The sequence below is a fragment of the Equus przewalskii genome, chromosome 2, assembly GCF_037783145.1.
Source record: "Equus przewalskii isolate Varuska chromosome 2, EquPr2, whole genome shotgun sequence".
In the NCBI taxonomy this organism is placed as follows: domain Eukaryota; kingdom Metazoa; phylum Chordata; class Mammalia; order Perissodactyla; family Equidae; genus Equus; species Equus przewalskii.
The window spans coordinates 60,689,911-60,717,230 of NC_091832.1; the positions used below are offsets into that span (position 1 = coordinate 60,689,911).

General features: G+C 36.1%; 1 long non-coding RNA gene across 3 annotated transcripts in view; it reads right to left on the bottom strand.

Annotated features, from left to right (window-relative positions):
* Positions 1 to 2,226: 2,226 nt before the first annotated feature.
* LOC103562547 (uncharacterized) overlaps positions 2,227 to 27,320 on the bottom strand; it is a 97,269-nt gene continuing 72,175 nt past the window's right edge. For 2 of the 3 annotated variants that reach the window (XR_011536705.1, XR_011536706.1), the window contains 2 exons: positions 4,159 to 4,346; positions 2,227 to 2,559 (listed from right to left, as the gene is read on the bottom strand). This is a non-coding gene — a long non-coding RNA (uncharacterized lncRNA). The remainder of the gene's footprint in view (positions 2,560 to 4,158; positions 4,347 to 27,320) is intronic. The other variant, XR_011536709.1, reaches the window with a different exon arrangement.

The following is a 27,320-nucleotide window of genomic DNA, read 5'->3' on the forward strand; positions in this document are numbered from 1 at the left end:
TGTATCTCACATTCAGAGGACCCACTTTATTGGAGCTCACCTCGGACTTTGATCCAATTACTCACGGCCAGGATAGCAGGAGCACACAGGGCAAAGTATGGCCACTTAATGGAGCAACACTCTTGACAGCATCTCAGAGTATGTTGGGCTCTTATTCAATCCAATTTGGGGACCATAAGTTATAAACTTTAAAGATTATTTTAACTTGCTCTTTTTCAGCCATTTTATCATAATCAGGCACAGCTATTTACCATATCCTATTACACATTATGCCATTATGAAGAGGAACAAAGAATAGTGTCCTAAAGATTATCCACTCTTTATCTTATTGTAGAGAACACAAAAGCTCAGAACGATAGAAGGCTTGTCCTCTACAACACTGTGAGATACTACATAGCGCTGGGGTTATATATCAGATCTTCTTACGCCTGCCTATTTGGGGGATCAGAATTTACCACCTCAAGATGTATCTCCTTTGGCTTGATTATTTTACGTACAAAAGACTCAGGGAGAAACTCTGAACTTCCCCCTAAGTGCCTAAAAGAATTTAAGACAGAAGGCCTGTTCCAGGAAGGATTTCATACCATAGATAACTATAGCATAAAATAAACTAGGTGTAGTAGACAGGGAGAAACCTAGCAAGGCCCATTTGTTCAAAGTCCGCCCCATGTCCTGTTGTCTTTACAAGGCATGACAAACATTTCTTTACCAAACGTTTGCTTTTCCATCTCCATGTGAATTGCCTTCCTCCCCTTTGAAGTCCCAAACCACTAGTTCCAACATCCTCCTTTGTTTTTATCTGAAGATGATATTTAAGGTGGTGTCTTTGGCCATTTTAGTGAGTTACTCAGTTTTTCTGGGTGCCTCCTATGTATGTATGTTAATAAATGTTTGATTTTCTCTTGTTATTCTGTCTCATGTCAATTTAATACTTATATCAGCCAGAAGAACCTAGAGGGTAAAGGAATATTCTTCCTCCCCTACAGTAGCAAGCTGTCTAATAACCTATTGCATGTGGACTTTGGAAATTCCAGATTTAAGGGTCTAAACCTTTATCCTTATAAATCTTGAATTAACAAGTTTTATGGAAATCAGTTGTCCTGAGGTTCAAACATATATTTTTAAAACCTTCCTAAAAAAATAATTAAAATATCCTTTTAAGAGGCAAGTTTAATTCACTTACAGCCTCCCTTCCTCAACCTTACTCCATGATGAAGTCAAAGTTATATGTTTAAAGCAAATCTGATTATGTCACTCCACTCCTTAAAGACTTCCAATGACCCTATTCCCCTCTGAGAAAGTTCAAGTTTCTTTACACAGCCTTCCAGGTCTTTTCTGAACTTGCCCCATTTACCTTTTTAGTTGAATCTCACGTTGGTCAAGAAAACACACCCTGCTTTCCAAAGATGTTGAAACTGTTTGTACTCTTCCAAGACCTTCTTCCCTGTGCCTTCTCTTCGGACTTCCTCCTCTAACTACATTGTTCCTACGAAGACTGCTCTAATTACTTTTGTACATATATTTAAACAATATGTAAACCAGACTGTGTGCCTCAGAAAAGCAGGGCAGTCAGAACCAGTTCATCAATACTTTGCAAATAAGTAATTCAAAAAATTTCCCTGAAGCCAGGTTACTGGGGAAAGGAGGGGGTGAAGAGGTGGGAGAGGGTAGTCATGATCACCTGGGAATCTGTAGATAGCAAAGCTCTGAAGCTTTGAAAAATGTGAGAAGATCTAGGTCTCAAGAAAGAAAAAAGCAATTTTAATAGTGAACTGAAGAGTTTAAATGTAGAAACAAGTTTTAAGTTTAGGAATAATACCGATAAATCAATAAAAAGACAGATTTCCTTGTACTTAATTATAATCATTTAAAAATAATTAGAGTTTGTGAAGTTAAATTTATTGGTAAAAAAATGTCAGAATTTGAATGCCCAAATCATGTATGAAAGTGATTGAATTAGCAACGTTCTTGAAATTAATCTCTTTAAATTTACTTAAAATCTCTCTCTAGGGCCAGCCATTGGCATAGCAGTTGAGATTATGCACTCCACTTTGGCAGCCAGGGGTTCGCCAGTTCGGATCCTGGGCTTGGACCTACTAACAGCTTATCAAGCTATGCTGTGGCAGGTGTCCCACATATAAAATGGAGGAGGATGGGTACAGATGTTGGCTCAGGGCAGTCTTCCTCAGCAAAAAGAGAAGGGTTGGTGGCGGATGTTAGCTCAGTACTAAATCTTCCCCCCCCCCCAAAAAAAAACATCTTGCTCTATGTGTGTGTAAAATATCTTTAATTTTCTTCCTGTTTCTGCCACTTTATATATTTTCAACAAAATTAATTTGCATATGGCTTTATTTTTATTTGATTTTCATGCACTTCACTATGTTGACCAAATATGTGTTTCAAAACCAATTCAGATATAATAACAGTACTTCCATTACAGAAGCACAATATTATCAAGATCCTGTTTTCAATCCAGATTTTTGGTAACTTGTAAGAATTGGTGAACCAATATGATCAAAACCGTTAAGGAGACTGGATCACAGTGAACAGATACCAGGCCTGTTGAGGTAAGGGAGAAAAAATTCCGTTACAAAATACATATGAGTTTAACTAATGGCATAGTCAGGAGAGATAAAAGCAACACGTTAAATCAGAAGTCATTGATAATTATGTTTGAAAATGTTCTGCAAGCAGTCTAGGAAAGCAAAGTGTGCTGGCATTTAAAAGATTTCAATAAGTTATTCATTCTTCACTGAAATATTACTTTCAAATTTGTGGGTTTGCTGCAAACTTTATACTGATTCATTATTTTCCCCAATAGCTGGATTTTGATTAAATAATGTAGTTACATTTGAATTTGTTCTGTTTTACCTTTCTTGAATGTATTGAGGAAATGCAATTATTAAAATGACTCTGAGTAATAACTTTTCATGATTAAAAATATTTCATTTTTTGAGAAGAGGAGGGTGTCCTTGCCTAAATGCCAATAGCCTTTAATGGAACTGCAACTTTTAAAAAAGTTCATTTTTATTTTTTAAAAGGTAAATTTTTTCCTTTTTTTTCTGGAGAAGAACATTGAATGTCTATATTAAAAGGTTTTTCATTAATAAAGCATGGTATAATGTTGGCAGATAGGTTCTTTAATCAAGTATTTGTACATATTGAAGTTGTGCCAACAGTTTCTGATTTTCAAGTAACTTTTGCTACTTTTAAAGTAGTTACTTTATATATATACCTTTATGTATAGATGCACATATACATATATATGTCTGTTTATACACACACATATATGTATAAATATAGACAAATATGTAGATACATATATACGTATTTTAAGTGACATATATATGTATATACCCACCCCACCCTGCAAAAGGAATTGGGAGTGCCGAATGGCTGCTTCCTTAGCAAGTTGGTGGTTGATGGAAATGCTTCTATAGAGCTCATAGCTCAAGTCTATCAATTGCTACACAATGGTGTCAGGACCTTTTGATTCTGGAGCTAGTTGCAGATAGTGTCAGAGAATGGACAAGATGTTCTCAGCGAACTTGAGTTGTGATTTACTTCATAGATTATAAATGGTATGAAAATATTTTGGTATATCAACTATTTTTTTTTTTTCTGAACAAACATACAATATGCTGATACTATGTTAGGGTTTGTCCAAAGTGCCAAAAGAAATTGGGAGCAAGATTTTTAAAGCTTTGGCTTTCGATATCAAAATTGAAGTCAAAATTAAAGACTAAAAATTTGGAAAAATATATGAGGATGGAGATTATTATGAGGACAAGTGGAGGAGACTTGAAGAGGATGAGATGATATTGAGGCTCATAAATAATCCCAGTGCCTGCCAGAGCCAAGTTAACATGAGCAGAATCAGTAGAGAGAGACTCAAGGGGAGCAGTTCCATACACCACCAGCATAAGGCTAGCACATGGGGACTACATCAGCATCCAAACTGCTCCAGTATCTGAGTTAATCTGATGTAGTCAGTGCCAGGGAACTCTGTTAATTGTCCTTTTAGTTGGTATCTCATGAGGAACTCTCATCAAAAGTAAGTAGTATATCACCCCTTAATATCCAGGAAGGACGCCTCTCTGTAACTCTGTAACTGTGTTCAGCCCCTCACCCCGAATGTAAGAACAAGTGTGAAAATACCTTCAATAGCCTCAGACACTCTTAAGATCTCTTAAAACAGAGGTGGGCATCTCGGTGGTTTGTGGTGTGGACAAATTCTATAGTTCTGCTACTGTTGAACTGAAATGAACCTGTAGAGACATCTCCACAAGCCTTGGTATATAGGTATATTTACATATTATTTAGCATAGGATATATCCTTTAGAGACCTGAAAAAATAATGAAGGCAACTTCTCAAGAAACCCAATTTACAAATAGGGGCAAGCTTTGATATGAGAGGAAATTAACTTAGTAAACACTAATGAAACAATTATAGACATACATATATGCATACAAAGCAATTGGTAAAAAGAAGAAAATATATAGGGGCTAATTTAAGTTAAAGAGTCAGGGGAGGTCCTGGATTAAAGTTGAACTTTAAAAAAGTTAAAATATAAATTTTTGACATTTGTAGAACTCAAGGATCTCTCTCAGTCTTATTCTTCTAACACTAAGGAAAACATTCATCTTGGAGGCTTCCCCAAACCTACAGGTGTCTCTGTAGCATGGATAGTCCAGTTGTTATCTAGTATGAATTTTTCAAGATGGCACAAGAAATGACATTTAATCTTTATTTTATATTCATAAGGCAAGGCTGGTTTTATATACTGAATACATTATATATTTTAGCTGAAGTTGTTTTTATATTGAATACAATGCTCCCTGAACCTGGCATTCTAAAATAGTTTAAAGATGAACATTCAGAACATTTTTCACATTTGTTGTATTCAAAGAATTTTGCTCCAGTATGAATTCTTTGATTTAAAAGATGGAATGAGCTACAGAAGATGTTCTTAAATGGCTTATAGCTTTTAGGATGCTGCTGAATATTTTATATATATGTTTATATATATTTTAAAATATTTTTTGTGAATATATATATATATACACACACAGCTATATAAACATGTATACATACATGCACATAAAATTTATATATATTAAAATCCATATTTTTTGTTTTATTCTCTTTGTTTATTGTTTTATCTTTTTTAAATTGAGTTCATAATAGTGTACATCATTGTGAAATTTCAGTTGTACATTATTTCTTGTCCGTCACCACATAAGTGCTCCCCTTCACCCCCTGTGCCCACCCCCACCCCCCTTTCCCCAGTAACCACTGAACTGTTTTCTTAGTCTATGTGTTTGTTTATGTTCCACATATGAGTGAAATCATGTGGTGTTTGTCTGTCTCTCTCTGGCTTATTTCACTTAGCATAATACCCTCCAGGTCCATCCATGTTGTTGCATGGGATAATTTTGTCTTTCTTTATGGATGAGTACTATTCCATTGTGTATATATATAATATACATCATATATATATATATCACATTGTGTGTGTGTGTGTATATATATGTCACATCTTCTTTATTTAATGACCAGTTGATGGGCCCTTGGATTGTCTTGATGTCTTGGCTATTGTGAATAGTGCTGCAATGAACATAGGGGTACATATGTTACTTTGGTTTGTTGATTTCAAGTTGTTTGGGTAGATACACAGTAGTGGGATAGCTGGGTCATACAGTATTTCTATTTTTAGTTTTTTGAGGAATCTCTGTACTGTTTTCCACAGTGGCTGCACCAGTTTGCATTCCCACCAGCAGTGTATGAAGATTCCCTTTTCTCTACACCCTCTCCAACATTTGTTATTTTTAGTCTTAGTGATTATAGCCATTTAACGGGTGTTAGGTGGTATCTTAGTGTAGTTTTGATTTGCATTTCCCTGATGATTAGTGATGTTGAACATATTTCCATGTGTTTATTGGCCATCTGTAGATCTTCTTTGGAAAAATGTTTGTTCATATCCTCCGCCCATTTTTTGATTGGGCTGTTTGTTGTTCAGTTGTGTGAGTTCCTTATATATTATAGAGATTAACCCCTTGTTGGATGTATGATTTGCAAAAATTTTCTCCCAATTGGTGTGTGGTCTTTTTGTATTGATCCTAGTTTCTTTTGTCTTGCAGAAGCTCTTTAGTCTGATCAAGTCCTACTTGTTTATTTTTTCTTTTGTTTCCCTTGTCTGAGAAGACATGGTACTTGAAAAGATCGTTTTAAGTTTGATGTCAAAGAGTGTACTACCTATATTATCTTCCAGGAGTTTCATGATTTCAGGACTTATCTGCAAGTCTTTGATCCATTTTGAGTGTATTTTTGTGCATGGAGTGAGATAATGGTTTACTTTCATTCTTCTGAAAGTGGTTGCCCAGATTTCCAAACACCGTTTATTGAAGAGACTATCTTTTCTCCATTGTATGTTCTTGGCACCTTTGTCAAAGATTAGCTGTCTGTAGATGTGCAGTTTCATTTCTGGGCTTTCACTTCTGTTCCACCAATCTGTTTGCCTGTTTTTGTACCAGTTCCATGCTTTTTTGATTACTATTGCTTTGCAGTACATTTTGAAGTGAGGGATTGTGATGCCTCCAGCTTTGTTCTTTTTTCTCAGTATTGCTTTAGCAATTCGGGGTCTTTGGTTGCCTCATATGAATTTTAGGATTCTTTGCTCTATTTCCATCATTGGGATTCTGATTGGGATTGCATTGAAGCTGTAGATTGCTTTGGGTAGAATGGATATTTTAATGATGTTTATCCTTCCAATCCACGTGCATGAAATCTCTTTCATCTCTATATGTCAGCATCTGTTTCTTTCAATAATGTCTTATAGTTTTGATTGTATAAGTCCTTCACCTCCTTGGTTAAATTTATTCCTAGATATTTTATTCTTTTTGTTGCTATTGTAAATGGAATTGTATTCTTGAGTTCTCTTTCTGTAAGTTCGTTATTAGAGTATAGAAATGCACCTGATTTTTGTAAGTTGATTTTGTACTCTGAAAATTTACTGTAGTTGTTAATTATTTCCAATAGTTTTCAGATGGATTCTTTAGGCTTTTCTATCTATAAGATCATGTCATCTGCAAACAGTGAGAGTTTCACTTCTTCTCTCCCTATTTGGATTCCTTTTATTCCTTTCTCTTGCCTAATTGCTCTGGCCAAAACCTCCAGTACTATGTTGAATAAAAGTAGTGATAGTGGGCATCCTTGTCTTGTGCCTGTTCTCAGAGGGATGGCGTTCAGTTTTCCCCATTGGACATGATGTTGGCTGTGGGTTTGTCATATATGGCCTTTATTCTGTTGAGGTAATTTCCTGCCATCCCCATTTTTTTAACAGTTTTGACCATAAATTGACGTTGGATCTTGTCAAATGCTTTCTCTGCATCTATTGAAATGATCATGTGGTTTTTATTCCTCAATTTGTTGATGTGGTGTATCATGTTGATTGATTTGCGAATGTGAAATCATCCCTGTGTCCCTGGTATGAATCCTACTTGATCATGATGTATGATCTTTTTGATGTATTGCTGTATTCAGGTTGCCAATATTTTGTTGAAGATTTTTGGATCTATGTTCATCAGTGATATTGGCCTGTAGTTTTCCTTTTTTGTATTGTCCTTGTCAGGCTTTGGTATCAGAGTGATGTTGGCCTTGTAGAATGTGTTAGGAAGTGTTCTGTTTTCCCTAATATTTTGGAATAGCTTGAGAAGGATAGGTATTAAATCCTCTCTGAAAGTTGGTAGAATTCTCCAGGGAAGCCGTCTGGTTCTGGGTTTTTATTTTTTGGGATGCTTTTGATTACTCTTTCAATCTCTTTACTTGTGATTTGTCTATTCAGATTATCTATTTCTTCTTGATTCAGCTTTGGGAGGTTTTAAGAGTCCAAGAATTTATCCATTTCCTCTAGATTTTCCATTTTGTTGGCATATAGCTTTTTGTAGTATTCTCTTATAATCCTTTGTATTTCTGTGGTATCTGTTATTATTTCTTCTCTTTAATTTCTAATTTTATTTATCTGAGCTTTCTCTCTTTTTTTCTTTGTAAGTCTGGCTAGGCAGTGTCAATTTTGTTTGTCTTCTCAAAGAACCAGCTCTTTGTTTCATTGATCCTTTCTACTGCCTTTTTTGTCTCAATTGCATTTTTTTCTCCTCTGATTTTTATTATTTCCCTCCTATGCTGACTTTGGGCTCTGCTCTTCTTTTTATAATTCACTTACCTGTAGTTTGAGATTGGTTACTTGAGACTTTTCTTGTTTGTTAAGGTAAGCCTGATTGCAAGGAATTTCCGTCTTAGTACTGCTTTTGCTGCATCCTGTTTGAGTTGGTATGGTATATCTTCATTTTCATTTGTCTCCAGATACTTTTTGATTTCTGATTTAATTTCTCCAATGATCCATTGCTTGTTCAACAGCATGTTGTTTAGTCTCCACATCTTTGTCCCTTTCTCAGCTTTCTTCTTGTAATTAATTTCTAGCTTTATAGCATTGTGGTTGGAAAAGATGCTTATTATTATTTCAATCTTCCTAAATTTATTGAAGCTTGCCTTGTTTCCCAATATGTGATCAATCCTTGAGAATGTTCTGTGTGCACTTGAGAAGAATGTATATTCTGCTGTTTTAGGATGGAGTGTTCTATATATATCTATTAAGTCCAACTGGTCCAGCTTTTCATTTAATTCCACTGTTTCCTTGTTGATTTTCTGTCTGGATGATCTATCCATTGATGTAAGTGGAGTGTTGAGGGCCCCTACTATTATTGTGTTATTATTATCTCCTTTTAGGTTTCTTAATAGTTGCTTTATGTACTTTTGTGCTCCTGTGTTGGATGCATAGATATTTATAGGTGTTATGTCTTCTTGGTGGAGTGTCCCTTTGATCATTATATACTGCCCCTCTATGTCTTTCTTTACCTGTGTTATCGTGAAGTCTACTTTGTCTGATATAAGTACTGTGACACCTGCTTTCTTTTGTTTGCCATTAGTTTGGAGTATCGTCTTCCATCCCTTCACTCTGAGCCTGTGTTTTTTGTTGGAGCTGAGATGTGTTTCCTGGAGGCAGAATATTTTGTGGTCTTGTTCTTTAATCCATCTCACCGCTTGGTTTCTTTTTATTGGAGAATTCAATCCACTTATGTTTAGGCTGATTATTGATATATGAGGGCTTAATGCTGCCATTTTATCACTTGTTTTCTGGTTCTCCTGCATTTCCTCTGTTTCTCAACCTGTGTGTTTTGGTCTAACAGTTGAGTTATTAGTTTTTTATGTTGTGTTTCTTTGTTTTCTCCTTACTTATTATTTGTGTCTCTGTTCTGCTTTTTTGTTTAGTGGTTACCATTATGTTTGTGTTCAAAATCATGTAGATAAGACAGTCCATTTTCTGATGGGCTCTTTTTTCCTTTGTCTAAACCGATTTGGTCCCTTTCCTCTTCCCCTCTGAAGTTGTTTTTCATACATCTTATTCCATCTTGTTTATGAGTTTGTGGTTAAAATGACAAGATTTTCTTTGTTTGTGGTGTTTTCCTTCCCTTTAATGCTATACTTGAGTATTTGCTAACTTGTTCTGATGTATAGCTACAATTTTCTGACTCTGTCTATCTATTTATCTCCTTAGTCCATGCTTTGTAACCCCTTTCTCCCATTTTTTTTCAGCTATGAGGGACTTCCTGTCGATTTCTTGTAGGGGGTGTCTCATGGCTATGAACTCCTTTAGTTTTTGTTTATCTGGGAATGTTTTTGTTTCTCCATCATATCTGAAGGGTATTTTCATTGGATAGAGTATTCTTGGCTGAAAGTTTTTGTTCATCAAAGATTTGAATACGTCATTCCAGTCTTTCCCAGCTTGCAAGTTTTCTGCAGAGAAATCCCCCGAAAGCCTGATATGGGTTCCTTTGTAAGGTATTTTCTTCTGCCTTGTGGCCCTTAGTATTTTTTCTTTGTCATTTACTTTTACCAGTTTCACTACCATATGTCTTCCAGTAGGTCTTTTTACATCGACATATTTAGGAGATCTGATAGCCTCTTCCACATGGATTTCCATCTCCTTATGCAGATTTTGGAAGTTCTCTGCTATTATTTCTTTGAACAAACTTTCTGCTCCATTCTCCTTCTCTTCTTCCTCTTGAATACCTATAATTCTTATATTGCATTTCCTAATTGAGTTAGATATTTCTCACAGACTTTTTTCATTTCTTTTTAGTCTTAGTTTTTTCTCTCCTTTATCTGGAGCATTTCAACATGTCTATCCTTGATTATGCTGATTTGCTCCTCTATGATGCTTGCTCTAGTGTTCAGGGAATCCACATTTTGTTTTATCTCATCCATTATATATTTCATCTCCAATATTTCTGATTGATTCTTTTTTATAGTTTCAATCTCTTTTGTGAAGTAGCTCCTGAACTCATTGAATTGTTTCTCTACATTCTCCTAACTCTTTGAGTTTTTTGATAATAGCTATTTTGAATTCTCTGTCATTTAGATTACATATTTCTGTGTCCTCAGGACTGATTTCTGGGTACTTGTCATTTTCTCTCTGGTCTGGAGATTTAATATAATTTTTGATACTGCTAGAGGGTGTCACTTTGTTCTTTCTTATCTTGGTATTATTTGGTCACAGTTACCATCTATTGCCAGTGGGTGGACGTCAAGAACCACATGCTCTGAGCATTCTGCTGGGATCCCAGGCACTGGAGCTAGTATTGGGAGGGTGTGGGGGAGGGGCACTTTCTTCTGCGTGCCCTTGTGGGCTTACTCTCTCTGCTCTCATTAGCTGCTCTCCTGGGTGTTGGCTTGATGAGGGCAACCCCCAAAATATCTTTCACCCTGGTAGGGGACTTCCCTCCAGGTTGAGAGGGCCCTAGGGGATCTTTGACATTCCCATGAATGAAAGTCTCCTTCCCCTTTTCTTCTCTCTTGGAGGCCATGCACAGTCCCAGATCACCATCTTTTGGGGAGGGAGTGAAGTCTTATCTTACCTCATTCCACCCCCTCCCAGGGGGGCTCCAGCCTCTCCTCCATCCAACATATGGCTGCGTGGGTCTCTAAGATGACTTTTGTGTTTTGTGGATGTCCTCTGTTGGAGTATGAAGGTCTTTTTTGTTGTATGGTGGAAGGGAGAGATTACTGGGAGAGCTCACTCCACCATGATGCTGACATCACTCAATAGGCTCTATTTTAAGATGTCATGTAAAATGATTATCTATATCCTTGCATAAGCATTCATAACAGAAAATATTGTGTCTGAATTTTTCATTGTTTTCTATTTTCTATATTTTTATTTTTATGGTCAGAGTTTAGTATTATATATATTGAATTTGAAATAATATTTAGAATAATGACTAACATTTTAAAATGTTTTATGTTCATAAGAAATTTAAGCAATAAATAAGTAGAATTGACAAATCTTAAACTCCAACACCTGAGATAACTATTAGTAATTGTAGACGAATTTCTCTCTATATGTATTTCTAGCCATATATTCTAATAGAAGAATGGAAAAGACAAGCAAACAGATGGATATACAATAAAAATTTTACACAGAATTATCCTTTACAATTTTTATCAAAATATATTAAACATAAATTTACTTGAATTTAACAAAATAAAAGCAATGGAAGCTATTACTAAAATTTCTATAAATGTGTATTCCCAAAATATATTAATTTGTAAAATATTACCAAGATGTATTAATTTGTAAAATATCTTCCAAATTTAAAATATACAAGTTACTATAACACCACATTTCAATTTTAAATGCTTTATTGAGTAATTATGTGGAATTTAACATCCTTATACCTGTTTGCCTGGTTTCTCATAATTTCTGTTATTTGTAATACTATTATTAGTATTATTATTGTGATAAATTTTTGAATATTTATATCATTTACATTTTGAAATTTAAAGATAATTCTCAAAAGAATTTTAATCTATGATGTGTTTTTGAATAGATTTAGTGCTCTTCACTGCACTAGTTGTTTTTATTCTGTTTTCTTCATGTTTTATTTGGCAAAAATTCATACCAATTTTCTCTTTTTCAAAAAGCCTTTCTGTCTTATATTCCACAAGTTCTTTCATGTTTGCTAGTTTCTGCCTTTCTCTAGTTTATTTTTATTATTCATTTTAATTATGAAATATTAAAACTTTAGAGAAAATTACTACCTGAGTATGCAGCACCAAGTTTTATCAAATCTTAACATTTTGTCATATTTGCTTCAGATCCACTTTTCTGAGAAACAACATAGTAGGCAAGCGTTGAACTTCCAGTGCACTATTCCACACCACATCCATTTTCTCTACCACTGTCTTCAGCTAAACACTATCCCAAGTTGATATTTAACATTTCCAGGTTTCATTTTTTATAAAACTTTTCCATATATGAATATATTTGTGACATTTTTAAATTTATTTTTAAACTCTATATCATCAATGTGGTCATACACATTGTGGTGCTATTTACTTTTTCATTCTTTTTGGGTCTTTATATTTTATGTTGGTAACAGTAACTCAATGCCAGCAGTTTTATTGGTTGAGGAGTATTACATTATGTTACTTCACCAGAGATAAATTGACCACACTTTTGTTTATGAACATTCTGATTATTTCTCTTAGCTATTGAGTACAATGCTGTGATGAGAAATCTTGTACTCACCCCCTTGTGCTCATGTGCTGGAGTTTGCCCAGGATACTTGAAAAGAAGCATAATCATGAGGCACAGGGTATGAGTATCTTACGTTTTAACTAAAAAATGCAAAACTACTTTCTAAAGAGGCTTTATCAATTTACACCCCTGACTTCAGATTCTGAGTTTCCATTTCTCCCTCCCTTTGCCAACAATAGGTATTTTTGAATTGTAAAATAAGATTTGAAAATTTTATTGGGGATAAATAATTTGTTTATTCATATCCACATTGTGTAATTTTAAGGTGTACAATGAGTTGACTTGATACACATATATTGCAAAATGATTACCACCATAGGTTAGCTAACACCTCCACCACATCACATAATTAGCATTTTTTTCTGTGTGTGTGAAGTGAGAACATTTAAGATTTACTCTCTTAGCAACTTTCAAGTATATAATCCAGTATTATTAATTATAAGCACTATGCTGTACATTAGAACCCCAGAAATTATTCATCTTATAACTAGAAGTTTGTACTTGCAATTATGACCAACATCTCTCCATTTACCCCACACTGAGCCCCTCATAACCACCACTCTACTTTCTGTTTCTGTGAGTTTGATTTTTTGGATTCCACATATGTGATATCATATAGCACTTGTCTTTCTCTGTCTGACTTATTTCACTGAGCATAATGCCTTCAAGATCCATCCATGTTGTCCCAAATGGCAGGATTACCTTCTTTCTCATGGCTGAGTAATATTCCTTATCTACATATAACGTTTATATATACACACACATATGCCACATTTTCTTTATCCATTCATCTGTCAATGGGCACTTAAGTTGTTTCCACATCTTGGCTTTTGTGAATAATGCTGCGATCAACATGGGAATGCAGATTTTTCTTTGAAATAGTGATTTCCTTTCTTTTGGATATATACCCAGAGATGGAATTGTGGATTTTATGGTAGTTCTATTTTTAATTTTTTGAGGGACCTCCCTACTGTTTTCCATACTGGTTATTCCGATTTACGTTTCCACCAACAGTGTAAAAGTGTTCCCTTTTCTCCACAATCTTGCCAAAACATCATCATTTGTCTTTATGATGATAGCCATTCTAAAAGAGGTGAGGTGATATCTCATCGTGGTTTTGATTTGCATGTACTTGATGCTTAACGATATTGTGGACCTTTTCACTGACCTGTTGGTCATTTGTTTGCCTTTTTTGGAAAAATGTCTGTTCGGGTCCTCTGTCCATTTTTTAACTGGATTATTTGGTTTTTTTGCTATTGAGTTGTATGAGTTCTTTATATATTTTGGAATATTAATCCTTTGTTAGATATATGATTTACAAATATTTGTCTCCCATTCTGTTGGTTGTCTTTTTGTTTTGTTGATGATTTCCTTTGCTGTGCACAAACTTTTTAGTTTGATGAAGTGCCACGTATTTATTTTTGCTTAAGTTGTTTTTTCTTTTGGTGTTAAATTTAAAAAATCCCACCCAAGACCAATGTCAAGAAGCTTGCCTCCTATTTTTTTGCTAGGAGTTTTATGGTTTCAGGCCTTATGTTCAAGTCTTTAATCCATTCTGAGTTGACTTTTGTGTATGGAGTAAGGTAGGGGTCTAGTTTCATTGTTTTGTATGTGGCTATTCTGTTTTCCCAGCACCATTTACCAAGAGACCATGTTTTCCCCATTGTATATTCTTGCATACTTTGTCAAAAATTAATTGACCATATTTGCATGGATTTATTTTAGGATCTCTATTCTGTTCCACTGATCTACGTGTCTGTTTATATGAAAATACCATACTGTTTTGATTACTATAGCTTGCTGATATGGTTTGGAACCAGGAGGTGTGATGCCTCCAACTTTATTCTTCCTAAAAATTGCTTTGGCTATTCAGGGCCCTCTGTGGTCATACAAATTTTAGGATTGTTTGTTCTACTTCCACAAAAAATGCCATTGTAATTTTGATAGAGATTGCATTGAATGTGTAGATGGCTTTGGGTAATTTCTAGACAGACATTCTAACAATATTAATTCTTTCAATCCATGAACATACAACATGTTTCCAATTATTTGTGTCTTCAGTTTCTTTCACTATTATCTTGTAGTTTTCACTGTCTAGATCTTTCACCTCCTTAGTTACATTTATTCCTAGTACTTGATTCTTTTTGATGCAATTAAAATGGGATTGTTTTCTTAATTTCTCTTTCTGATAGTCCGTTTTTAGTGCATAGAAATGCAAGTGATCTTTTAATTTTGATTTGATATGCTGCAACTTTACTGAACTCATTGATTAGTTCCAACATTTTTTGGTGAAGTCTTAGGTTTTTCTGTATACGATATCATGTAATCTGCAATTAGAGTCAGTTTTCTTCTTCCTTCCAATTTGGATGATTTTTATTTCTTTTTCTTGCCTAATTGCTCTGGCTAAGACTTGCAATACTACATTGAATAAAAGTGGTTAAAGTAGGCATCCTTGTTTTGTTCCTGATCTTAGAGGAAACGATTTCTGCTTTTCACCAGTGACTATGAAGGTAGCAGTAGGTTTGTCGTATAGGCTCTTTATTATGTTGAAGTTTGTTCCCTCCCTATCCAATTTGTTGGGAGTTTTTACCATAAAAGGATGTGTAATTTTGTAAAATGCTTTTTCTGCATCTATTGAGGTGATCATATGATTTTTATCCCTCATTTTGTTAGTGTGGTGTGTCACATTGATTGATTAGTGGATATTGAAACATCCTTGCATTCCAGAAACAGATTCCCCTTGATTCTGGAGCATGATATTTTTAATGTACTTTAGAATTCAGTTTCTAATATTTTGTGGATGATTTTTGCATTTATGTTCATCAGGGATACTGGCCTGTAATTTTCTTTTCTTGCGTCCTTCTCTGGTTTTGGTATCAGAGTAATTCTGGCCTAGTAAAATGAGTTTGGAAGTGTTTTCTGCTCTCCAAGTTTTTGGAACAGTTTGAGAAAGATTGGTATTAAATATTCTTTAAATGTTTGGTAGAATTCACCAGTGTAGCTATCTGGTCCTGGACTTTTGTTTGTTGGGAGGCTTTTGATTACTAATTCAATCTCTTTACTACTAAATGTTCTGTTCAGATTTCCTATTTCTTCATTATTCTGTCATGATAGTTTGTATTTCTAGGAATTTGTCCATTTCTTCTAGGTTACCCAATTCAATGGTGTATAATTGTTCATAGTACTCTCTTATGATCCTCTGCATTTGTGTGTCATCAATTGTAATGTATTCTCTTTCATTTCTGATTTTATTTGTTTCAGCCCTCTCTCCCTTTTTCTGGATAGTTTAGCTAAAGGTTTATCTATTTTGTTTATCATTTCAAAAAGCTAACTCTTAGTTTCATTGATAAATTCTATAGTGCTGGTCTCTATTTCATTCATTTCTGCTAAGATCTTTATTTCCTCCCTTCTAATAATTTTGGGCTTAGTTTGTTCTTCTTTTTCTAGTTCCTTTAGGTGTAAAGTTAGGTTGTATTTGAGATCTTTCTTTTCTTCTTAATGTAAGTGTTTATGTCCATAAACTGCCTACTTAGAATTGCTTTTGTTGTATCCCGTAAGTTCTGGTATGTTGTGTTTCCAGTTTCATTTGTTTCAAGATATTTTGAAGTTTCTCTTTTGATTTCTCCTTTGACCTATTGGTTGTTCAGGTGCATGTTGTTTAATCTTCATCTCAAAGTTTTCCAATAGGCTCAACCCAAATCTTTATTTTCTAAAATATTATTTTCTTTTCTCACATACTCTTTGAGATAACATTTATTTCATCATTTGGATCTCAGCTTAATTGCCTATAAAATTCTTCCATATCTGTTATCACCTTCCCACTCCTAATGGCTCACATCACACTTTTATGTAGAAACAGAACACTAGTGTACTCATTTATAGAAGGCAATCATTCTCAAATTTAGCTTTTAAAAGTATATCTGCATTTAATTTAGCATACAGTTGCCTCATGTCCTCTCTGGGATATAATTGATATTCAATAAATATTAATAAATATTAACTTATTTACTGATAATTTCTTAAGGGACATTGTAGGCTGAAGTGATTCTAAAAAAATCACGAGGAAGCTTTGTCATATGGAGCACCTTTAAAGCCCTCAGAGAGTTTGATTAGACTGTATATTCCACAAAATACTTTCCCTTTGCATATAGATATATTTATATTAATGTAGGGTATATGCAAAGTTCACACGATTTAATTATTTAAAAAGTATAATTTCTAAGATGAGGGTGATGCTAGTAAACCTAAAAATCATGATTTAGATTAATCTACATTAGAATTATATATCAATATATATATATTCAATGATACATTTTGTCTGCATTAATAAGCCTCATTGGTTTGGGCATTCTGCAAATTAATTTAATAATTAACACTAAGTCAGATCTTTTTAGGCATCTCTTCTAAAGCAATACACCAAGAGAGACATTCAAGTACAAAGATATCCATGTGGCATCTAAATTAAAAAAAAAAACAAACCTGGAACTAAATTTCCAAAACTAAGAGAAAGGTAAATGATAAAAATAGACTAATAGATAACACCTTAATCTGTATACAATAATAGCTAGTCACTTTAAATAGTACCTTTAACATAGGATATTATTATAAAATAATTTTTAGATAAAATATGTGATTTATTTAAATAGATTAGTATTGGTATTAAATTGAGATGAAAGGCATTTCCTCCCTAGTCTTGAGAAAAATCGTTTCAGAAATATGATCAAGAGTTCTCGTCAAGATGGCGCTGTGAGCAGACGTTGAACTCGCCTCCTCCCACGAACACAAACAGGTTATAACAATTTTGGGAAGAATCACCCTGGATTGAAAACTGAAAACTGGATAAAAAGAACCCCCACGACAAGGGACAGTCCTGACGAAAGCAGAAGAGGCAGTAACTCTGGCTGGAGAGGAAAAAAGCCACCTTTGGGAGCAGTGGAGCTTCTCAGCTGGCCAGGCGGGAGCCAAGCTAAGGTATGCAGCCCTCCCTGGAGGAGTGAGGTCCGGAACGGGGGCAATACTGCTATAACCATCCTTCGGACTCAGTCCAACTGAGATGGGGGTCTTACTGTCTGGATTTGCTGGCTATTAACTGCAGCGAGGACACCCCAGAAAAGCTATCAGCTGAAAGCTGAAAAGATCCGGGTCTTAAAGGGCCCACGCACAAACTCACTCATTGCAGCAACCTGAAATCACCAGAGAGAAGGCTGACTGTCCTTTGGTGAAACAAGACTCACCTGGTGGGCTCTGGGGTCATCTTGGTGAGAGGAGGATCCTCTCCTGTGACTGAGACATTGGTGGAGGCCATTGTTCTGAGCCGGTCCAGGTGTGCTGATCTGGACACTGGTGGGGGCCATTGAGGTTCATCCCTTGGGCTGTTAGCCCAGGGGTCTGCCACACCCACTAGAGCACAGATTTAATCCAGTTCAGCCAGGTCAGGCAACCTGCCCCAGGGACTGGCCCCACCTAACAGCAAGCCCTCAGGCTACTTTTCAGTCTGCATTGACTGAGTGCCTTGGTCCTCTACAGGCAGGCAAGGGTGTCTGCCTCTGTGGGGCAGGGCTTGTGTGAGGACCAGGTGAACTGTTGGGGGCATTGGGGCAGAGGTGGGGGCCTCTGCAGTGTGGTGGTGGGGTACGCTCCAGGGGGTTGAGAAATGTGCACGGACCGGGACTATGTTGACAGTGTATGTGGTCCAGAGAGGGGGTGAAGCTTATCAGCAGCAGAAGACTTGTGCATCACAAATAGCCATAAAAAGGATCAGCCCCACCTTCCAAAGCCTGAAACAACTGAGTGCCTCCATGCCAAGGGCTAGCCCCACTTAGCTGCACTCCTAAGAGAACTGACATCAGCCTTGTTGGCCTCAGGCCTATCACAACTGTATGCCCCTGAGCCTAGCAACCAGCTACACTGGGTACCAACCCAATCAAGAGGACACTTGCAATAAGAGTGTGCTAATAGACATTGTAGCCAACAGTGCTGAGGCCCCTCCAAACCGGATTTACAAACAGCTGGCCAGGGAAGGAAAAATCAGACTCCCTGGGTACCTGCAGTGGGAGCAACCCTGCCACAGCAGAAGAACACAAGTAGCCCACAAAGGGGTCACTCCTGGTTCTTATGGTCTGGTGATGAGAGGGAAGCACACTGTTGGGCCTCATAAGGCATCTCATACATAAGGCCACGTCTCCAAGATCAGGAGACATAGCCAATTCACCTAGTACAAAGAAAATAACACAGAGAAAGAGGCATAATGAGCAGGCAAAGGAATACTTTCCAAGCAAGGGAACACTACAAAACACTGGAAAAAGAACTAAATGAAACAGAAACTAGCGACCTCCTTGACAAGGAATTCAAACAAAATATAATGAGGATGCTCACAGATATGCAGAGAAGAATGGATGAACACAGTGAGCACATCAGCAAAGAATTGGAAGATATAAAAAAGAACCAATCAGAAATGAAGAATACAATACTTGAAATGAGAAATTCACTAGAGGGACTCAATAGCAGAGTAGAGGAAGAAGAAGAACGGATCAGCAAGCTAGACAAAAGATTAGAGGAAATCACGCAAGCAGAACAGAAAAGAGAAAAAAGAATTAGACAGAATGAGAACAGTGTAAGGGAACTCTGGGACAATATCAAGCATGCTAACATTTGGATTATAGGGGTCCCAGAAGGAGAAGAGAGAGACAAAGGGGCAGAAAATTTATTTGTCGAAATAATAGAGGAAAATTTTCCTCACCTGAGGAAGGAAACAGACATCCAAGTTTAGGAAGCACAGAGAGCTCCAAACAAGAGAAGCCCAAAGAGGCCCACATAAAGACATATTATAATCAAAATGTCTAAAATTAAAGACAAAGAGAGAATCCTAAAAGCAGCAAGAGAAAGGCCACAAGTGACATATAACGGGAAGCCCATCAGGCTGTCAGCAGACTTCTCAGCCGAGACCCTACAGGCGAGAAGAGCATGGCATGACATATTTGAAGTGCTAAAAGGAAAAAACCTAAAACCAAGAATACTCTATCCATCAAGGCTGTCATTCAGAATGGAAGGAGAGATAAAGAGCTTTCCAGACAAGCAAAAATTAAAGGAGTTTATCACTAAGAAGCCAGTTCTACAAGAAATGCTGAAGGGACTTATATAAGTGGGAAAGTAATGACCACAAATAGAGATAAAAGAAAAAAATTATCAAAAAACCCCAAAACAACAACAAGAAAAAACAGGCAATAAAATCACTTGTAAGGTAAAATCATACTAAAGGCAGCAGATCAACTACCTGTGAAGGTAATATGAAGGTTAAAAGACAAATGTACTAAAATTACCTATTTCAATGATAAGAGGGTAATGGATATACACACACTAAACAAAAGACTATATATGATGTGAAAAACATATAATGTGGGAGGAGGGGAGTGAAAAAGTAGAGCTTTTAGAAAGAGGTCAAGCTAAAGAGTCTATCTACTGAGTATAGACTGTTATATGCGTAGTATATTAAATAGGATCTTCATGGTAACCACAAACCAGAAACCTACAACAAGTAGGAAAAAAAGTAAGACAAAAGAAATCAAACATATTACTAAAGATGGCCATCAAACCACAAGTGAAGAGAGCAAGAGAAAAAGAAAGGAACTGAGAAGAACTACTAAAACACCCCCAAAAAAGAAAAAGTGACAAAATGGCAATAAATACATATTTATCAATAGCTACTTTAAATGCCAATGGATTAAATGTTCCAATCAAATGCCATAGGGTGGCCAACTGGATAGAAAAACAAGATCCAGGTATATGCTGCATACAAGAGACACACTTCAGACCTACAGACACTCACAAACTGAAAGTGAAAGGATGGAAAAAGATATTCCATGCAAATGGCAAAGAAAAGAAAGCAGGGGTAGCAATACTTATATCAGACAAAATAGACTTTAAATCAAAAACTGTAATAAGAGACAAAGACAGGCACTACATAATGATAAAGGGAACAGTCCAACAAGAAAATATAACACTTGTAAATATCTATGCACCCAACATAGGAGCACCTAAATATATAAAGCAATTATTAACAGACATAAGAGGAGAAATAGACAGTAACACAATAATAGTAGGGGACTTTAACACTCCACTTACACCAATGGATAGATCATCCAAACAGAAGATCGATAAGGAAACACTTGCCTTAAAGGACACATTAGACCAGATGGACTTAGTAGATATATACAGAACATTCCATCCAAAAACCACAGAATACACATTCTTTTCAAATGTCCATGGAACATTCTCCAGGATTGATCACATATTAGGCCACAAAACAAGTCTCACTAAATTTAAGATCGAAATAACACCATGCATCTTTTCCTACTACAAAGGTACGAAACTGGAAATCAACTACAGAAAGAAAACCAGAAAAGCCACAAAAATGTGGAGATTGAACAAAATGCTACTGAATAATGATTGGGTCAATGAAGAAATCAAAGAAGAAATAAAAAAATTCCTGGAGACAAATGAAAATGAAAACACGACATGCCAAAATCTGTGGGATACAGCAAAAGCGGTTCTACGAGGGAAGTTTATAGAAATTCAGGCCTACCTCAACAAAGAAGAAAAATCCAAAATAGACAATCTAAAAGTGCACCTAAAGGTACTGGAAAAAGAACAAACAAAGCCCAAAATCAGCAGAAGGAAGGATATAATAAAAATCAGAGCAGAAATCAATGAAATAGAGACTAAAAAAAAATAGAAAAATTTAATGAAACCAAGAGCTGGTTCTTTGAAAAGATAAACAAAATTGACAAACCCTTAGCTAGACTCACCAAGAAAAAAAGAGAGAAGGCTCAAATAAATAAAATCAGAAAAGAAAGAGGAGAGATTACAACAGACACCTCAGAAATACAAAAGATAATAAGAGAATACTATGAAAAGCTATACGCCAACAAATTGGATAATCTAGAAGAAATGGATAAATTCTTAGAAACATATAACCTTCCAAAACTGGACCAAGAAGATGTAGGAATAGACCAATCACCAGTAAGGAGATCAAAACAGCAATTAAAAACCTCCCAAAAAATAAAAGTCCAGGACCAGATGGCTTCCCTGGTGAATTCTACCAAACATTCAAAGAAGATTTAATACCTATCCTTGTCAAACTCTTTCAAAAAATTGAGGAGGAGGGGAGGCTTCCTAACTCCTTCTACGAAGCAAACATTATCCTGATACCAAAACCAGACAAGGACAACACAAAAAAAGAAAATTACAGGCCAATATCACTGATGAACATCGATGCAAAAATCCTCAACAAAATACTAGCAAATCGAATACAACAATACATTTAAAAGATCATACATCATGATCAAGTGGGTTTCATTCCGGAGATGCAGGGATGGTTCAACATCCACAAATCTATCAATGTGATACACCACATTAACAAAATGAAGAATAAAAATCACATGATCATCTCAATAGATGCAGAGAAAGCATTTGACAAGATACAGCATCCATTTATGATAAAAACTCTAAATAAATTGGGTATAGAAGGAAAATACCTCAACATAACAAAGGCCACATCTGACAAACCCACAACAAATATCATTCTCAATGGAGAAAAACTGAAAGCTATCCCTCTAAGAACAGGAACCAGACAAGGATGCCCACTGTCACCACTCTTATTTAATATAGTATTGGAAGTCCCAGCCAGAGCAATCAGGCAAGAAAAACAAATAAAAGGGATCCACATTGGAAAAGAAGAAGTGAAACTGTCACTCTTTGCAGACGACATGATTTTATATCTAGACAACCCTAAAGAATCCACTAAAAAACTTTTAGAAATAATAAAGGAATACAGTCAAGTTGCGGGATACAAAATCAATGTACAAAAATCGGTTGCGTTTCTATATACTAACAATGAAGTAGCAGAAAGAAAAATTAAGAATACAATCCCATTTACAATTGCAACAAAAAGAATAAAATACCTAGGAATAAGCTTAACGAAAGAGGTGAAAGATCTGTACACCGAAAACTATAAAACATTGTTGAAACAAATCGAAGAAGACACAAAGAAATGGAAAGATATTCTGTGCTCTTGGATTGGAAGAATTAATATTGTTAAAATGTCCATATTTCCTAAAGCAATCTATAGATTCAATGCAATCCCTATCAAAGTTCCAACAACACTTTTTACAGAAATAGAACAAAGAATCCTAAAATTTATATGGAACAACAAAAGACCCCGAATAGCCAAAGGATTCCTGAGAAAAAAGAACAAAGCTGGAGGTATCACACTCCCTGATTTCAAATTATACTACAAAGCCATAGTAACCAAAACAGCATGGTACTGGCACAAAAACAGACACATAGATCAATGGAACAAAATTGAGAGCCCAGAAGTAAACCCACATGTTTATGGACAGCTAATATTTGACAAGGGAGCCAAGAGCATACGATGGAGAAAGGACAGTCTCTTCAATAAATGGTGTTGGGAAAACTTGACAGCCACATGCAAAAGAATGAAAGTAGACCATTCCCGTACACCATGCACAAAAATCAACTCAAAATGGATTAAAGACTTGAATGTAAGATCCGAAACCATGAGGCTTCTAGAAGAAAACATAGGCAGTAAGCTCTATGACATTGGTCTGAGCAGCATATTTTCAAGTCCCATGTCTGACTGGGCAAGGGAAACAAAAGAAAAAATGAACAAATGGGACTACGTGAAACTAAAAAGTTTCTGCACAGGAAAGGAAACCATCAACAAAACGAAAAGACAACCTAACAACTGGGAGAAGATATTTGCAAACCACGTATCAGATAAGGGGTTAATATCCAAAATATACAAAGAACTCATACAGCTCAACAACCAAAAAACCAACAATTCAATTAGAAAATGGGCAAAAGATCTGAACAGAGATTTCTCCAAAGAAGAAATACAGATGGCCAACAGGCACATGAAAAGATGCTCAACATCATTAGCTATCAGGGAAATGCAAATCAAAACTACAATGAGGTATCACCTCACTCTGGTCAGAATGGCTATAATTAACAAGACAGGAAACAACAAATGTTGGAGAGGGTGTGGAGAGAAGGGAACCCTTGTTCACTGCTGGTGGCAGTGCAAACTGGTGCAGCCACTATGGAAAGCAGTTTGGAGTATTCTCAGAAAATTAAGAATAGATCTACCATATGATCCAGCTATTCCACTGCTGGGTATTTATCCAAAGAACTTGAAAACACAAAAGCATAAAGATACTTGCACCCCTATGTTCATTGCGGCATTATACACAATAACCAAGACATGGAAGCAACCTAGGTGCCCATCAAGGGACGAATGGATAAAGAAGATGTGGTATTTATACACGATGGACTCAGCCATAAGAAATGACGAAATCCAGCCATTTGTGACAACATGGATGGACCTTGAGGGTATTATGCTGAGTGAAATAAGTCAGTGGGAGAAAGTCAAGTACCATATGAGCTCACTCATAAGTAGAAGATAAAAACGACAAAAAAAACCCCCACATAGCATTGGAGATTGGACTGGTGGTTATCATTGGGGAAGGGGGGAGGGCAAAAGGGGTGATTAGGGTCACATGTGAGGGGATGCACTATAATTAGTGTTCGGGTGGTGAACATGATGTAATGTATCCAGAATTTGAAATATGATGTACATCCAAAACAAAAATTAAAAAAAAATTAAAAAGAAAAAGAGAAAGGAATATGATCAACTATTGAGTTTCTAGAAGTAGGTACCCAGTTGGTAAGGTGTCTTGAACCTATGTGAAGAACATGTGAGATAGAGAAGTTAAGACTGGGGATGTTAGGAAAGTGGGTGGCTGAATTTAAAGACTCAATATCATTAAGATATTATAATCTTCTTTTGTGGATATCTGCAAAGCTTAGAGAGAGCCCTACTTTGATGTTTTTTCACCTACAAGGGTATAAATCCACAGCCCTGTCGTCCAATTGACCACAGCTAATTGGACGGGATGTTGATGTCTGACCTAAAAGGAGACAATCAGATACTCTCTCAGAATATGACAGCCTCTCTTCTCTACCAAGAGGGTTTATGAGAGAATTCAAGTCAGCAAATAGAGAAGAATGAAGTTGATGTACAGAAAGAAGCTGTTTGGTTTCTTTGTAATTTCATTCACTGTCTTGAGCTGCCTCTTGCTAGGTTCTTGCCTTAGGTTATAGTAAATATATACATGTTCCTATAACAAATTCTACCTTCAGCACTACTTTAAAAATGCATGAGTATGGTAGGGGATAGACTAGCTTTATTTTATCCAAAGAGCACAGCTAAGGCAAAATAATAGATTTTGCAGGGAGGCAGATATTGAAATATTTAGATTTCTTTTTCCCTAGGCAGATAAAACTTTTAAACAACAGAATAGGTGACCTTGTGAGCATTCCCATTACCAGTAATCTTCATCAAGGGGCTATGTGACCTCCTGACAGAGAAGTCATTGAGAAGACTTCAGTGTTAAGTGGGAGGATAAACTGTGTACAGGCAATCTGACTTCCAACACTAAAATCGAAGAGTAGAGTACAAAGAAGAGTGAATCTGAAAGTGACAAGTCTTTGTCACAATGCTTTGTGTTAACAATGTATAAGTAAGTAATGTTTTTAATGTTGCAGACATGTCAGGAGCACAGATAATGCCAGCATAAAATATTTTCAAAAGGGCAGAAGGAAAACTTTTGAGAAGGTTATTTTAGTAATACATTAGATAATTTATTGTGAAACATCACATTGCCTTGGAGGTCATGCAACTCCATGTCAATGAATAAAAGACAAACGATTAGAAGGAAATAATTACAGAACGAACTTTACACAAGAACATAAGTCCCACTTATGCTTGTTGTCCTAGAGTAGTATATACATTTGCATACTTTAAAAGCTGTTACCTGAGGGTGTGGCTTCCAATCAGCCTAAATCTAGGTGCTGACTGAGATCCTCCTCTTTGAGACACTGACAGGTCGTGGCACATACTCAACTACTGGGAGCCACTAAAGATAAAATAGATTTCTCAGAAAATTACAAAAGTTTGAGATAACCAACAACTAGGGTAAAGTTGAACAATAAGATTCATCTCCCACACAAAGCTGCTTCTTCAAGACTGGGAGAGGTGACTCTTATTTTATGCATAGAAAGCAACATAGAGAGTCAAGGAAAATAAACAAAAGAATATGTTCCCAACAAAATAAAAAGCTAAAACTTCAGAAGATGTTCTTAATGAAATGGAAATAAGTGATTCACCCAATAAAGAACTCAAAAAAAAATTGACCATAAAGATGCTCACCAAGCTTGCGAGAAGAATGAATGACCATAGTGAGAACTTCAACAAACAGAGAGAAAATATAAGAAAGTAGCAAATAGAAGTCACAGAGCTGAAGAATACAATAACTGAACTAAAAAATACACTACTGAGGTTTAACCATGGACTAGATGAAGCAGAAGAAAAGATCAGTGAATTCAAAGGGCAGTGGAACTCACCCAATCAGAGCAGTAAAATGAAAAAAGTGAAGATAGCTTAAGAGACTTATGGAAAAACATCCCTAACCAAGGGAAGAAAACAGACATCCAGATCAAGGAAGCCTACAGAGTTCCAATTAAGAGGAATTCAAAGAGATCCACACCAAGAGACATTATAATTAAAATATCAAAAGTTAAAGACAAAGAGAGGATCTTAAAAGCAGCAACTTTAAAAAATCAACTTGTTAGGGCCAGCCCCAGTGGCCTAGTGGTTAAGTTCAGCACACTCCATTTTAGAGGCCTGGGTTCGTTTCCTGGGTGTGGACCTACACCATTCATCTGCCAGTGGCCATGCTGTCATGGTGGCTCGCATACAAAAACAGGAAGATTGGCAACAGACATTAGCCCAGGGTGAATCTCCTCAGCAAAAAGAGGAAGATTGGCAATAGATGTTGGCTCAGGGCAAAGCTTTGTCAGCAAATACAACAACAACAAGAAAACTCGTAGCATACATGGGAACCCCCATAAGACTATCAGCAGATTCCTCAGCTGAAATTTTGCAGGTCACATGGGAGTGGCATGAAAGAAAAAAACTTCCAACCAAGAATACTCTATCTCACAAACTTGTCATTCAGAGTTAAAGGAGAGATAAAGAAATTTCCAGGGGCAGGCCCCATGGCCGAGTGGTTAAGTTCTTGCACTCTGCTTCAGTGGCCTGGGGTTTCACTGGTTCTGATCCCAGGTGCAGACATGGCACCACTCATCAGGCCATGCTGAAGTGACTTCCCACATAGCACAGCCAGAAGGACCTACAACTAGAATATACAACTATGTATTTGGGGAGGGGGGGAGTTGGGGAGTAGAAGGATGAAAAAAATGAAGAAGATTGGCAACAGTTGTTAGCTCAGGTGACAATCTTTAAAAAAAAAGAAAGAAATTTCCAGACAAGCAAAAGTTAAAGGAGGTCATCATCACTAGCCTGGCCTTACAAGAAATGTTAAAGGGACTTGTTTATGCTGAAACAAAAGGACACTAATCATTAATAAGAAAACTCATGAAAGTATAAATCTCACTGGTAAAGGTAAATATATAGCAAAATTCAGAATAATCTAACATAGAGGTGGTGGATTAAACACTTATAAAGCTAATATGAAGGTTAAAAGGCAAAAGTAATAAAGACTATTATAAGTACAATATTTGTTGAGG